Source organism: Ranitomeya imitator, chromosome 10 (assembly GCF_032444005.1).
Source record: "Ranitomeya imitator isolate aRanImi1 chromosome 10, aRanImi1.pri, whole genome shotgun sequence".
In the NCBI taxonomy this organism is placed as follows: domain Eukaryota; kingdom Metazoa; phylum Chordata; class Amphibia; order Anura; family Dendrobatidae; genus Ranitomeya; species Ranitomeya imitator.
In genome coordinates, this window is record NC_091291.1 from 113,852,533 (window position 1) to 113,867,889 (window position 15,357).

General features: G+C 40.8%; 1 protein-coding gene and 1 long non-coding RNA gene across 2 annotated transcripts in view; one reads left to right on the plus strand and one right to left on the minus strand.

Annotated features, from left to right (window-relative positions):
- The window catches only part of MORN1 (MORN repeat containing 1), a 346,148-nt gene that overhangs the window by 282,520 nt on the left and 48,271 nt on the right, over positions 1 to 15,357 (plus strand). The window lies entirely within an intron of this gene.
- The window catches only part of LOC138651399 (uncharacterized), an 80,591-nt gene continuing 69,676 nt past the window's right edge, over positions 4,443 to 15,357 (minus strand). Inside the window, exon 3 of the long non-coding RNA XR_011315477.1 lies at positions 4,443 to 5,080. This is a non-coding gene — a long non-coding RNA (uncharacterized lncRNA). The remainder of the gene's footprint in view (positions 5,081 to 15,357) is intronic.

Below are 15,357 nucleotides of genomic sequence, written 5' to 3' on the forward strand. Positions count from 1 at the left end.
GTTGCTCAGAAACGGTGGCCGCTCCCTTTCAGTGGAGGAGGGGCTCCCTGCGTTATCTTGGGGCCTACCTACCCTCAAACTTCCATGATATTTATAAACTTAATGTTCGACCCCTCATTTCGGCGGTTGTACAGGAAGTACAATCCGGGAAATCCCATAAACTGTCCTTTGCGGGCAAGGACCATCTGATTAAAATGATCTATTTCCCTAAAATACTTTTTCCCTTACAGACGCTGCCGATTCTATTATCTAAAACTGATGACATGCTTTTAATAAAAGTCTTCCGTCAATTTATTTGGGGCTCAAATTGGGGCTCTAGAATTAGTATTTTTAAGCTGCAACAAACTGAATCCCTACGTGGCCTTAACCTCCCTAATTTACATGTATACAGTATAGCGGCTGTCTTCCCCCACTCCCTGGACTGGATCTAGGCCTTCACCAGCTTCACTAATACTCCAATAGATGAGATTAGTATCCCTGCTCTGAGGTCCCAGTGGAGGTTAGGGATAACCCCTTACTGTGGTCAGTAATCTTGGGATGGGGCCATTCTAGACGAATTAGTGAACTTGACCCCCACATTTCGGTCTTTCTTCCTTTCCGAGGCAATCCCCTCTTTCTACAGGGCAGGCCACCTCCCATCTATCGTGTGCTTGCGAATAATGGATGTAGACTGGTTTGTGACATGTTGGCGGACAATCAATGCCCTCTTACTTTGGAAGACACTGTCTTTAAATACCAAATCCTGGCGAGAGATAACTTTACTATTACTCAAGTTAGGCATTATGTAGGCTCAGTACTGCGGGATATACCGGCGGCGCTAGGGTGTACCCTCTAAACTTATTCTCCATTAAAGCCCACGCGGGAAATTATTCTTTGAGTTTTATATACAAGTCACTGAAACCTTCCGTACACTGGTCAGACTCTTCACCTGGCCCAGGGAGGTGGGTATCTCAACTGGTAAAAGACCTCTTGAAACCACATTTACGTATAACTCTGTGTTACCGTATGATAGCTACACAACCATGAATCTCATCATATTCCATAGAGCATATATCTCCCCAGAGGTTAAATCTAAAATGTCCACCTAAGGTGACGTTCCCTGCCCTAAATGCTTAAGTTCTCCAGCTGGTATTTTTCATTGTCTCGATGACTGTCCAAAAATACCGGACGTTTGGGATACACTCTTCCAAGATCTCACTAATACCTTTGATATATCTATTTCTCTTTCTCTGGAGGCGGCCATATTTAATATTCTCCCACAAGATCAGTTGGGGAGGCTTCCTGTTCAGCAGAGTCGCCTTTTATTTATTTGGGCAGCAGCCACCCACAAAAGTATTCTTCATTTATGGCCACCAAATAATATTCCGTCTTTGAGCTTAATTCCTACGAAGGTAGCCTACCTCTTCAAGATGGACTGGATCGAGTCCATACTGAATAAAGAGGATTACACTGAACAGTTTTTCCTTGGACGGCAAAATTCCTGTTGGGCTTGATTGATCTTGTGCTATGAGGGTGTGGATGTGTCCCCGGGGGAGAGGGGAAGTTGGGTAGAGTTATAACACACTGTCAAATGTTCAAAGTCCTGTAAAACTATTTGTCAAATCTTTTCTAATGCTTCTGAATAATCTATGTACCCTTTGTTTATTGTTCAGTTTAGACGGTTTTATAAAATTAAAAAAAATAGACATTTTTCTCTTATCTTTTATTTATTTTTTCATTTTTTTTACTCTTAGTACGAGTTGGAACCAGTTGGTGTTTTTAAATGATATATTTTGTATTTGTATATTTGGACTGAATTGAATAGCGTAGATACTTATACCTTGTTTTCCCAAATATGTATTATATTTTTTCTGATAACTTTTGGAGATTTTTATTTATGGAATCCAGCAATTTTTTTTAACTATGCATTCAACCTTTAGGTGTAATGCTGAGCTGCTGTTTCTCTTGGTTTCGATAAAGTAGTGGACAACCTCGATCACTGATGTCCTATCCTTAGGATGGGTGATCAGTGTCTGATCAGTCAGGGTTCTACACCCGGTACCTCCAACCAATCAGCTGTACTCGCCGCCTGCCACCAGGTGGAACTGCTCCGTCTTCTGGTAATGGCGGCCGCAGGGTACGGCACATCCACCTCCTATCAGAAGATAGTGCATCTCCACAATTGAGCATTTCCAGCATGCGGCCGCCGTTGCCGCCCCCGGGAACAGCTGATCAACGAGGGTGCCAGATGTCGGACCCTGACCAATCAGTCATTGGTAACCTATCCTGAGGATAGGTCATCAATGACAAAGTAGTGGACAAGTATAAAAAGGTTTCTATTGATGGATGACTATCACTCCCCATACATATTAGTTGCAAGTTGGGTGAACCCTCCAATTTTGGTGAACCCAGCTGATCATAGGTGGTATTTCAGAGACCCACAAACAAATCAACACAGATGCTGTCAGGGGACAAAGGGAGCATACATTTGTGTTTTGTTTTTTTTGTTTTTTTTTTTAAATCGGCCACGTTGTTCCAGAGATACAGGACTTTTTATTTTGTGCTCATTTCTTGGTCTTTATAGGGGGTGCGGCTAACAGGATCCTCTTGGGCGTGTCTTTAACCTGTTTTGTATTATTTTTCTTTGAGCTATGCCCCTTTGAACAAGACTATAAACATTAGCAATAAATTAAAAGGCCCATATCTCAGGAGCCATATGCCAGATTAAAAGGCAGCGAGAATAATATAAGAAAAAAAAAATGGCCACTTTTGACCTGATGATTGGTCTTCTGTAAAGTTTACATCTGACTTTAATGAACGCTGTATACGCCTGTCTTCGGTCAGCTCCCTCTAGTGGCAGCTGTTATATATTCCTTTCGCCCCTTAATAATAAGTGCTTGTCTGTGTCATTGACCTCGCATTGATGGCCATTATACCCAATGAAACATGTTGTCCTGTTTTGATGCAGATGGAAATTTGTGCATTTGTTCCTTACGCTGTAAACCCCCCTACCACAAGCTGTTGTTTGATATTTGATTTCTGCAGCCGTATCCAGCTTCATTACTGTAGAATACATTTTATGGAATGCTGAATGCCTGCACAGGAGATAAATGTCAGGTGCATATGTGGCGCACAGCGTGTGCCGCGTCCTTCAGAAAACTGGCAATTAAGGTGATAACTTCAATTAAAGCCCCCAAAGGAACCGTCACTGATGCAAAGCATAAACCGAACGACGAAACCTCGAGAGGCCGCTTCCTCTGCGTGAGCAGCGCACAGGTTATTGGCCGCACTGACAAAGGCGAAGCACAGGCAATATCACTGGTGTCTTCAAGGGCAGGAAGAACAGGATTACTGCTCCGCAAGGACAGAGGTGCTGGAGATCTCAGTGCATCAGTGTGTCCATCCGTCGGATGTCTGTCTGTCTATGAGTTCATATCTATAGCAAAGTATTTATCTCATATCTATCTATAGTGTATCTCTTTATCGATCTATCTAATCCATCCATCCATCTCTCATGTCTAGTAACTATTAGTGATGAGCGAATATACTCGTTACTCGAGATTTCTCGAGCACGCTCAAGGGTCCTCCGAGTATTTTTTAGTGCTCGGAGATTTAGTTTTCATCGCCGCAGCTGAATGATTTACATCTGTTAGCCAGCATAAGTACATGTGGGGATTCCCTAGCAACCAAGCAACCCCCACATGTACTTATGCTGGCTAACAGATGTAAATCATTCAGCTGCGGCGATGAAAACTAAATCTCCGAGCACTAAAAAATACTCGGAGGACCCCCGAGCGTGCTTGGGAAATCTCGAGTAACGAGTATATTTGCTCATCACTATTAACTATCCATCTCGATCTATCTATCTATTATCTATCTATCTATTATCTATCTATCTATTATCTATCTATCCATCTCTATCTATCATCTATCTATCTATCTATTATCTATCTATTTATCTATCTATTATCTATATCTATCTATCTATCATCTATCTATTATCTATCTATCTATTAATCTATCTATCTATCTATCTGTTATCTATATATATTTATCTATTTATCTATCTATTATCTATCTATCATCTATTGATCATCTATCTATTATCTATCATCTATCTATTTATTATCTACCTATCATCTATATTATCTATCATCTATCTATTATCTAAAAACAAGATCATAGCACATGCCTCATAGGCACATACCAAACCTTATAAATAACGTCAAAAAAAGTTGAAGCAGCACTCCATAATGCAGTTGAAAGGTTCTCTTTATTAGCCCATGTGGTGACGTTTTGGTCCTAGGTGTAGATCTTTCTGAAGCTTGAGTAATAATAATAAAATAATAATAAGGACAGCAGGGTGGCTCAGTGGATAGCACGGCAGCCTTGCAGCACTGGGGTCCTGGGTTCAAATCCCACCAAGGACAACATCTGCAAGGAGTTTGTATGTTCTCCCAGTGTTTGCGTGGGTTTCCTCCAGGTTCTCCGGTTTCCTCCCACGTTCCAAATACATACTGATAGGGAATGTAGATTGTGAGCCCCATCGGGTACAGCGATGATAATGTGTGCAAACTGTAAAGCGCTGCGGAATATGTTAGCGCTATATAAAAATAAAGATTATTATTATTAGTGGCCGTTTTCGGGTACTGCAGCCCAGTTGACATTCACTTTTATTGAAATTGAGCTGCAGTACCTTAGAACGGCCACTAGACTGTGTAGAGAGCTGCTCCATACACTCTCACTTCTGGCCACTGCTGGTGCTGACAACAGCGGATCATCGAGGGTGCCAGGTGTCAGACCCATTGCTATAATATTGATGACCGTTAATAGGTCCTCAATAACACAGTCCTGGAAAGATCTTTAACCTCATCCTGACATAGCGTGTAATAATACGTCCTCCGTTGGGTCTCCATGTTTGAAGCAGGCTCAGGACCCGAGCCCGCACCATATCCAGCAGATGCCGGCTGTGTCCCACACTCATCATCTTCTTATAAAGCAGCAAGGACCTGAGCTTTCTCCGATCTCTGCCATTTATCCGTATAAATGCTGCTGCCTTTCACCGGATCGCAGAGAGACGATGGGTTATAATGCCAGGAGACTAAAAAATCAAATAAAAAATATGAAAACATTAAAAAAAAACAAATAAAATACAAAAATTAAAATCCCCGCTTTTTATCTCCATTAAAAAATAAAGAAATTGTAAAATAAAAAACAAGCATGTTTGGTATCGCCGCGTCCATAAAAGTCGAGTCTATCAAAATATAAAATTATTTAGCCTTTTTAGTGAACGACGTAAAGTGAAAAAAAATAAAACTTCAAAATTGTGGTTTATCATTCAATACACATCCCGAAAAGATGCAATAAAAGCAATCAAAATGTATGTTGGTATAAATAAAAAAGAATAAGCCTTAGGCTAGTTTCACATTTGCGTTTAAAAACGCAGCGTTTTAAACGCAAATGCAGGTGGTGAAAAAAAACGAATGTAAACGCGTGCAAACTGCGTTTTTTAGACGCATGCGTTTTTGCATGTGGTAAAATAACGCGGCGTTTTGACACATTTACATGCGTTTTTTCCTGCGTTTGCGTTTTTGAAACGCATGATGAGAAGTGTGTGACAGCTGACAATCATCAAAATCAACTAGAAAACCCACTATAAATAGAAATAGCTAGGGTTAGGGTTAGGATCCCTAGGGTTAGGGTTAGGATCCCTAGGGTTAGGGTTAGGATTCCTAGGGTTAGGGTTAGGATCCCTAGGGTTAGGGTTAGGATCCCTAGGGTTAGGGTTAGGATCCTTAGGGTTAGGATCCCTAGGGTTAGGGTTAGGATCTCTAGGGTTAGGGTGAGGGTTTGGATCCCTTTATCACCTTTATGGTGGGGGGTGGCTTATCAGTGTGTATTCTTGTTTTTTTCTATTGAAACGCATGCGTTTAAAAACGCAAGCAAACGCATGTGCTTAAAAACGCATGCGTTTACATAGACAGCAATATGTTTTTTTGCCGCAAAAAAATGCCTCTAGAAATTACTACATGTTGCATTTCCGCAACAAAACGCAAGCATAGAAACTACGCATGCGTCGTCAAAACGCTGCAAAATGCATGCAAAAAAAGCATGTGTTTTTAATGATAAGTATAGAAAAAAAAACGCATGCTTTTTTTGCGCTAAAACACAGCGGCAAAAAACGCAAATGTGAAACCAGCCTTACAGCCAGGTTTGAACCGTGCATATGCCCTCTCCATCTTCGCTACTCTAGATTCCATGTTACCAGGCTGAAGGAAGAGTAAAAAGGAGTATAGTTTCAGCTGCCAGAGGGGGAAGACTTCCCCAAAAGCATAGATTAGCAACTGCACCTAAGGGCAATACATAAAGTCAAAAATTCTTGAAAATTGTTTTTTTTAGGTATTTTTAAACACAGTAAACAGCTATTAAACTAATTTTGGTCTACATTTATTTAGAGACAGTGTAACACAACTACTTGTGCACTAAATATATTTTTTATATATTCAGTTGCAGCCGGGTATCCTGGCAATAAAGCGAGACCTTATTAAATGTGATCTATCCTCCCGCGAAGGATGTAATTGTGCTCTGCCTTTTGAGCAGCCCCTAGTAAATCTTCATTTCACACATTTTATATTGAGCATAATAGAAGAAACAGATTTAGTGATTTTTTTTACGAGACATGGATGAGAACCATTACCGTTCAGACACAATTTTTTACATTGTTGCACAAAGGGACGTTTTTCATGTTTCCTCTAAACCTTTATAGTGAAACCACAGCAGAAGCTTTATAGAAAAGTGAGTGTTACATACAAGATGATCCTGTGTCTATACCACCCCCTTCTCCAGACATCCATCCAATGACTGACAATGCCTTGAGTAGACATTCCAGGCTGGATATTTCGCATAGCTTTGGACTGACTTAAACATGGAAACGCTCCATTGGACGTCCATTGTGGCCTCCAGTTCTTTGTCAATTCTTCAGACTTCAGTTCTTGAGAACTATAGACTCTCGGCATGAGGACCTCATAGACAGGACGGAGACTTCCTATGTGCCGGTGTCTTGTCCGTGTTCTAAAATCTTTGATCGTTGACACCAGATTGATATAATTATATAATTAGTGTTTATGATACAGTGCGAATAGTTAGAATAGCTTCTGAATTCATCCGTTGGTCGGGTTTGTTTAACCTGGGGGGTATCTTTTTAGATGCTTATAAATAGGAGATGATAGTTTTTATCCCTTGCTAGTCAAGCAGACAGAAGAATATATACAATGTAGGCATTCACGCTCAGGAGTAGGCACGCAATTAGCACAGGCTGAGGTCTTGGTGCAAATCAAGGTAAGGTTCATTGCGTTTCTCCGCGCTACAAATGAAATTGCGTTCTCCAGTTTAAGAAAATAAAACATAACAGCTTTTCTTCGGCCTAAAACGTATAATAAACCACACAGTCCTTTTGTCAGGGTAGGGACAGTACAATAACACGGTTCTACTCACACCACACCACGGGCATTAGTTGTCTCAGGCACAAACTGTAAATCAACACTGGCTTCTCTCCAGTTCCAATATCGCAGAGAAGTCACTCACCTGCTCCAACACACAGACTGCTTAGCTTCCCTAGCTGACCGAACACCAAATGAACACAGGGCCTGGCTCTAGATATAGGTGAACATAATCAGAACCTCCAGTGCTAGAATTTAACCATGTCCTACCTGGCTTTCCTACATTGAGTAGAAGACGTGTGGATGACTCAGCGTTGGGGCACGCAGTGTAGTAAGGAATTTGGGCAGTTCTCTACAGATGGGTAATCCTAGATGCTCTAGTTCCATTTTAGTGGAGAATGGTGGAATCTAAGCTATAAAGAGGGTATCTCTCAAAAATAATCCCCAATCATATACCCTGTGAGGAAACATAGGTGTCATAAGTGGCGGTCTTCTGTGTTGTCATAAATTTAGTTGTTAAAGTTCCACAACTTGGAACAGCCTTTCAAGGACTGGGTTTGCCTAAATTCTTTTTGTGCTCTCGTTTGAGGCACTATCCTGGCAAAATCAGGACTTTTGACAATTATTCATTGAGACCCCCTGTATGAGCCAGAATGGAGAGACACTTACAAACTTTGGTTGTCGTTTTGGCATACTTAGGCTTTCCATGTAGTCCATTGGAGACAAGCAATTTTAATTTGCTTTGCATGGCCTTGTTCTGGCATCCGCTCCTCTTTAAGAGCTGGTCTTCACTTCTGCAACTTGTACACTTTACTGAAAATATAGAGAACTTTGCCTGAGCGCAGTAAACCACTAGACCAGAGAGTTAGTATAGATTAGGCGTCCGCCTTGACCCCAACGTACGTTTCGCCCTTAGCTTCTTCCAAAAACGTACGTCGGGGTGAGGGGGGACACCTAATCTATCCTAACTCTCTGGTCCAGTGGTTTATTGCGCTTAGGTAAAGTGCTCTTTATTTTCAGTATTACGGTCCATTGCATGGAACCACTTATTTATAGTACAGTTTATATATAATAACTTGTACACTTTGCCTAGCATCCTGAGCCACTATGGCTAATATTTTGCCATGTCATACGTTTTTCAGTACCCTGTAAGCACCTGAGGTGCCAAGGATGCCACTTGGCAAAGACCGTCTGGCTGCCACAGAGAACTGGAAAGGACAGCGTGAATCTCTATCAGCCATTAATCTGAATGACCTGCATGTAATGCTACATTCTCCATGTAGTGGTCGCTCTATAGGCGGCAGCGACGTCTTCTGGCAATATCAGGGTATAAGGAACCACAGCGGCTTCCATCTGAAAAGCGCTCGTCTTCGAGAGACTATTCATGTAATTGTCACCTTGTTCTTTCCAAAGATTGTTGGAAATCCTAAGTGTTCCCACTTAGCCGAGAGCTTTTTTTTTTTTGCTGTATTCTATTGGGTGGAACATAAAATTATAATAATATAATCTAAATCCATACGCACAATGAAACCTAAGCGCTATAGCTATAGCTACACGCAGCCCCTATGCATAAATATATAATTTGCCTTAAAGTGTACTTTGGCGGAAGAATACAAAGCGGAGTGCAAGTGTAAAAGTATTATTTGTCTATGAAAGAAGAAAATCTCAGATCACCAAATGCTCTTTTATATAGATGCCAGCAAAATTAGCAATACATATTTAAAAAGAAGCCCTGATGGAGCGCCATCGTATGCCGCTAATGTAGGTGCCATTGTTCTGGCGTTTTAATCAGCGCCTTTGGAGTCTACTCGAGCACAATACTTTTGAACTCTTTTCTTGTTCTAGATTTATTTTCTAAAGCCCTGGGGGGTTCTGTCGAAACTCTTAGGATCCTTGTAAACCCTTTTATTTCCCTTAAAGCTGGCAGACTGACAGATTTTTTTTTTTTAGTTATTCTCAATGCTAAATTATTTATCTACATTCTCCTCCCAGCTCTGACTTCTGAATCTTTAACGTTACTCTCGGGATATATCTCAGGCTTTTTCCTTTTTTTTTTTTTAATTTAAAATGGAAACATTTGTATGTTGTTGTTTTTTTTTTTTTATATGTATTTTTTTTAATTTTTTTTGCTTTCAATTTTTTTTTCATGAAATTATCAAATTCCAAATCCAACGTGTGATAGCCCATGATCATTAACGGACGGATTTTTATTGAATTGCTTTATTGTGACTTGAGTTTCTTATACAAAATATTATCTTTTTTCTTTTTTTTTACTTTTTTTCATCCGTCTCCGGGGAATTGTATTTTGTTGAATCAGTCTCCCTTTGTCTCAGTTTTGCATCTTTTTCAGAGCATTAATTTAGTTGTAAATGGCTTTTTTGTACAGGGAACTGTGAAATCACTCGATTCTTGCATATATTTTCCACATGATCTGCTCCTCCATTCAGGACATACATACCCTCCCTATATACACTATATATTCAGAAGAGATGCAACTCACACATTCAAGGCCAAGCACAAGGGCATTTGCCGTTTTGATGGTAATATGCCTTTAAATAGCTGCGTCTAGTGATATGCTAATTGGATAAACATCGCGGGACGCTTTGTACATAGTGACTGCATGTAGTAGAATTTTTGATGGATGTTTTTTCCCTGAGATTTAGCATAGCAGAAGTGACTTGTAGTGATGGAATTCTTTTTTAAAGTTTGGCCATGTAATTGACGTGACAGTACTATGATTAACGACAGTTTGGTTTCATTGAAGATGAAGTCACTATCACTTGGTCCACAGTGTCGTAACCTGATTTCTTGTTACCCTTTGTCATGCCGATCAGGCCGTATAATGTGCCGACAAGTTATAGAGGTGAAGACAGGGTTCAAATCTGAAGCCAAATCTGCCATCCAATTATCAGACCAGCCATGGAAGGTCACCGAGGGATTGCCCTGGTTGACCCTCGTATATGGTCAACGCTACTAGACCATTGAAAGATATTCTAGAACTTAGCCTGAATACCGTCTGCTTAGACAAACTTGAGTCAAGTCTACTATTCTCTCGCAACTGGACGGTCTGGAAAATGGAATGATCCTGTAATTGACTGTAAAATATCTCATTCTGGCAGTGTGAGGAGACTTATAGGCCACACAAGGCTCCTCTGGGAGATGAAATATTCAAATTGCCTCTTTAGAGAGTAAGAGGACTAGAAAGAGGACTGTCTACAAATCTGAAGGGCTGTCACAGTGTAGAGGGATCATCCTTATTCTCATTTGCACATGGAAACACGAGAAGCAATGGAATGAAACCGAAAGGAAGAAGATACAGATTAGATATTAGACAAAACATTTTGACAGACAGGTTGATCAATGAGTGGAACAGGCTGCCACGAGAGGTGGTGAGTTCTCATTCAATGGAAGTCTTCAAACAGAGGCTGGACAGACATCTGTCTGAGATGGTTTAGTGAATCCTGGATTGGGGGTTGGAGAAGATGACCCTGGAGGTCCCTTCCAGCTCTAACATGCTATGAGAACTCTAGTGCCACTTATTGGAAGTAGCATTCCTAAAATTTAATATCGACACGTTAAATAGCATTGTCACATGACTTAGGATAAAAGCCAAACCAGAATATACATTTGCAGACTCAATGTTTTGGCGTATTGCTCCTCCTCAATGCAAAGTATGAGATCTGATTTGGCTGTATGAAAGGACTCTGACTGGGAACTAAGGGGCAAGGTGTCTCTTTGTAGAGAGTGACATGCCTGGCATGCCAGTGCAAGGAGACTTATAAGCATAGAATGGTAGAATTGGAAGGGACCTCCTGGGTCATCTGGTCCAACCCCCATTGAAGGAGAACTCACCACCTCTCGTGGCCGCCTTTTCCACTCATTGAACACCTATGCATATATTCCTGTCTGGGAAATTAAATATGCAAATTGCCTCTCCAGAAAGGAATAGGACTAGAACTCTAGTGTCACCTATTGAAAGTAGCAACTCTAAAAGTCAACATCAACCCTTATTTGGGAGAAGAAAAAAATGTTTGAAGGCCACCACGCCTGCTATGGAATAGATGCACTGTAAGAATCCTTTGAAGGGTGCCGAATCCAGCTGACAGAGCACAGCCATCACGTAGAGAGGTAGTGGAAGGGAATTTGTAGCACATCCATTTGAATAAAAACTATTTTTTTCATTTAGCTTTCCATAAAATAGGTGGATCCATACGATAGACTTAAAAAGCTGACACGTTTCATCATAGGATCAAATGATCATCATGATCAAATAATCCTATGATTAAGGACACTTGTCGTGCCAGAAACTCATCAGATTTTTAAGTCTATCATATGGATCCACCTATATTTATAGAAATCTAAATGAAGAAAATATTTTTTTTTCGAATGAAAGTTCTAAAAATTCCCTCACATTTTCTCTCTATCAGACCCTTATATATTTAATTTCCCAGAGGAGCATTGCATGGCTTATAAACCACCTCACACTGGAATATCAAGCATGTCACTCTCCACAAGGAGAAACGTTACCCCTTAGACCCTAATCAGAGGCCTCTCACCTAGCCTAATCAGATCTCATGCTTTGCACTGATGATTGGCAACAGCCCGAAACATCATGTCTGCAAATTGTTATTCTGGTTTGGTTTTTATCATTATTCATATTGCAAGGGTCAATATTGATTTTTAGGATCACTACTTTCAATAGGTGTGCACTAGAGATCCAGTCCTCTTCCTTTATGAAGAGGCCATTTGCAAACTTCTTTTCAATGGAATACGTTAGATCAATATTATGATCCTGATAGTACTTTTCCACTTCAAGAACTAATAGAACTCTTAAGATGATCCTATTAGTCATATTTGTGCTGCCATCCTCCAACCACACAAACTAAAGCTGACCATACATATGAGAATAAGGTTGGCTGAAGAAGTTGATTTTGATAAGACTGGTCTACCATCTAATATATTGGAGTCCCTTGTCTCTTTCTCGGAACACGATGTCGAGGAGGAGAATGATTGGACGTATTGATTTTCAATGCCTCATCCTTTTGTTCCCATGGAAGATAAGCTTTTGTCAAAAGTGTCTGTCAGTGGTACATTTCCTTCTCTGTATTCGGAACACATAAATTCTTGGCCGAGCATGCATGTTTATGGAGGGGGAGGAAATGATAGATATTGGCTAAATGAGCATTCGGCCTACAGCCATCTGATGTTTATGGCTAGTGTGCCACATTGTGAACATTTCATGAACTTTTTTTTGAAGCCACACTTCTGTTTGCCACACATATCTTTGATCATTGTGGTCAAAGATTTATATTTTAACCTCCTCAGTGCACAGGACTTTTTTTTTCTTCAACAATACATCAGGCTTTTTTAGATGTTCTTTTGTATACTTCTCATTCTGAATTTTATGGTGAGGATGGTAGGAGAGGTTTTCTTCTCATGGCTCTTCCATGAAGGCCATATTTGTGGAGCTGTCTCTGAATAGTAGAACAATGTACCATGACTCCAGAGTCTGCTAAATCTTACTGAAGATCTTTTTCAGTCAAGTGGGGGTTCTGATTTTCCTCTCTAGCAACTCTACAAGCAGCTCTCACTGAATTTTCGCTTGGTCTTCCAGACCTTATCTTGACCTCCACTGTTCCTGTTAACTGCCCTTTATTAAATACATTTCGAACGAAGGAAAGAGCAACTTGAAAACGCTTTGCTATCTTCTTATAGCCTTCTCCAGCTTTGTGGGCCTCCACCATTTTCAGAGTGCTAGGCAGCTGCTTAGAAGAACCCATGGCTGCTCGTTTTTTGTCACAAGGTTAGAGGAGGCTGGGTTTTTATAAAGCTTGAAAATATGGCCTTTCCTAACGATGATCGTGAACAAACCATAACCCTAATAGGCTAATTAAGGTCTGAAACCTTCGTCAAAGTTATCTGAGCACCCAAATCTCCAAGAGTACCCAAACTTTTGCATTGGCCTGTTTCCCTTTTGTAAAAAATGACAATATACCGTATATATTTTTTGGCCTAACATACAAAGTAAATGTGTCATCTTTAACGTTATCCCTTTTAGAGATCATTTCATCTTCAACTTGTTTATAACTGTTAATAATAACAGTTATTTTGACCAGGGTTGCCCAAACTTTGACATACTACTGTATTTAGGCACTTCCATTAAAAAATGGAATATTGTATCTAACTAATGGACCCTGCATGAAATATACATGCTCCCATTTACCATCTTTGTATTCTAGCAGCGTGGACTATGCATCCTGCTCAGACATCAGGTCATGCTTATTCATGTAACCATTGTGTGTCCCATTGCTCCCAGTCCAAGTAATTAAAGTAGCCACTTGAGTCTTGTCTAAGAGCGAGGGGATACTGTATATTGCATTTACAATACACTCTAGTGGCCTGGATTATGGCTCATGGCTTCTAATCTGCTGTGCGGAGTCTGGTCTGCTCTATTAATTTGCTACCTATGTAAATGAATGGTATCTAGGCTCTTTTTCACTTGGGACAAGTATTTAGTTTGCTACCCTAGCTAGCACTGTATTTTAACACATTGGCCAAGGCAGAGTGGCAGGTTGGTATGCTCCCTGGGGGGCATGCTCTGCCCGATCCATCTAGCTATGCACTTGTATTTATATGTGATCTTGGCATGGAAACATGGAAGACAACTGGGTTTACAGCCATTTCCTTCTTAGTTTAGTCCGTCTGCCCAGCTCAAAGGCATCAGCCTGCAATTATCTGTCCAATATTATAAGACATATTGCAAAGCCCAATTAGTATTTTCTTTCAGCTGTCATTATGAATTTGCTGGATAAGCAAATGCATCTTAATTTGCAGTGGACAGAGATTAACACTAATAACCCAAGGGCATGCGGTGGAGTATACACCATGGTGCAGTGCATAGGTTAATGCCGTTATTACGGAAAGTTTACCATAAAAGGTAATTTAAGGGTTAATTGCTAAGCAGAGGTCGGTGACTAGAAATAAATGCACCGTTAGCTGGTTAATAAATAAAAAAAAAACCTTGTGAAATATTGATTGTACTCTATACTACTATACAACACTGAAAAGTGCTCTAAATACTACTATACTGTCTTGAAACCGTACTCTATACTACTATACGGTAGTGAAAACATACTCTATACTACTATACGGTCCTGTAAAATTACTCTATTATACTGCACTGAAAAGTACCCTAAATACTACTATACTGCCTGAAGAAGTGCTCTACTATTACATAACTCCCAACCATCCCGGATCCAGCGGGACAGTCCCGATTTTGAGACTCTTTCCCACTGTCCCGGCCGGGATCCTCCTTTTCCCGCATGGCCTCAGACCAAATGTACCGCCGCTTCTTTAAACTGCTAGCGCGATCGCTTGCTGTGTCGGATCGGAGCAGATATTGCTCCTTGCTCCGACACTGACTGGCACAGGAGACGCGGAGAGGCATCTTTATCAGTGGCATACCGGAGCTGCAGCGATGTGAGCAGTCAGCGGCGAGGCTGGATGACATCATTCAGCGCCGCAGGAGAGGAAGCTACCGGCTGCTGCAAGGGAGCGCAGTGAAAGGTGTTTGTGTCTATAGGTGTGTGTATGTGTGTGTGTGATGATGAAGGCAATGATGGGGGTGGAGGAGAAGGCAATGATGGGGATGTTAGGGCAGTGATTGGGTGGGGTAAATGTGTGGCCATTATACAGTACACAGCATCATGTGGGGCCATTATACACTATGGAGCACTGTGTGGCCAATATATAGTATGCAGCATCATGTGGGGCCATTATACAATATGGAGAACTGTATGGCCATTATACTGTATGGAGCATCATGTGAAGCCATTATACAGTATGCAGCATCATGTGGGGCCATTATACTGTATGGAGCATCATGTGTGGCCATTATACAGAATAGAGCATAATGTGGAGCCATTATACTGTACGCAGC